This window comes from Branchiostoma belcheri, unplaced genomic scaffold (assembly GCF_001625305.1).
Source record: "Branchiostoma belcheri isolate BF01 breed outbred unplaced genomic scaffold, Haploidv18h27 scaffold123, whole genome shotgun sequence".
Lineage (NCBI taxonomy): Eukaryota > Metazoa > Chordata > Leptocardii > Amphioxiformes > Branchiostomatidae > Branchiostoma > Branchiostoma belcheri.
The window spans coordinates 186967-188249 of NW_017802636.1; positions in this window are offsets into that span (position 1 = coordinate 186967).

The window sequence follows — 1283 nt, forward strand, 5'->3', positions numbered from 1 at the left end:
TAGCTTGTGTTGCATGTCACCATGATCAGGATAAAAAAAATGTATTTTCACAGCGCCGTTCAAGGTTTTCAAGTAGCCCCGTTATTCACCGTCACCAAGAACTTCACCATCTGGTTCCTACCCCTTGACACGCCAGGAATAGCAGCACTTGACCGGAGGGGCTCTAGTGCCATGTGGAGGGTGCTACAGAAAGGGTACTTCTACCTATTGATCTGTTGTTGGAAGTCAACTGACAGATACGTACGTTCAATTCCTTTGAGATTTACTGTAGTCGGTACTTTTATTTCATACGCTCGCCAGAAAAGTTTGTAATTAAAAGTAAAAAAAGGCAGTATCAAAGTGTGTCTATCTATTTAGATTATTATATTCTTTGGTGGCGATTCCTGGAGTGTCAGACAGACAGAGGCACGTACTTTATTGTATTCATTTCTAGTATTGTTCTCGAAGCGGCTTATAGCTCCTATGATGCTAAAGCCCTTCCATCCAGACGCTCTTATAGAGGGAAGTATCTGACCCCGTACATTCTTTCCCCTTCAACATCACTCCAAGTTTCCACTACTGGTCTCTGTTCAGCCCAGTTGGACAAGGTCCAACTGTCCATGTCAACCTGGATGGCTGTACCGACTGAATGTACTCTCCAAGAAGAGGTTTAGGCTGTTTTATTAGGCTCCCTTTTTTGTACAGGTATCTTTTTTTTCGCCAGTCAAACGGTGTCGTACCCCATCGTACCGATGCTATCTTGCCAATTGGATACTGTCTTGCAGCCACCAAAAGATCTGTTAGGAGATTACACTAAAGGCAGTTGAGCCTAAGACCCGAAGAAGATGATTTGTGCTCAGCCCCTTCACCTGTCCCTGAAAGGGGTGCATGTGAGGAAAACCCGGTCACGTTCGCATGTCCTCAGGTATCGTAGAGCATGCGCACTGTTGCGTAACATCATTAGAGCGGCTCCAAAAATGTCCTGGGGACGAGATGCGTGGGAAGGACTGATAAAAATCGAGAAAAAAATAATCTATTTCATGAATGCATTAATTTGTCAAATAGGTGGCACCGGTATTACGTTTGGAACAAAAAATTGCCTCCGACAGAGGTCCAGGGATTTTGTTTTCGAAGACGTATAATATTTACACCTGATTCAAATTAGCAGGATATCAACTTTTGTAAAAACAAGAAGCTGTTGTTAATTTCTCGATGAATGTTGTTGTAACCAGCCAACACATCTCCGTTAGATCCGTCCGTCAACAGATGATGACCTTGTCCCCGGGAAGACAAGAGATCATATC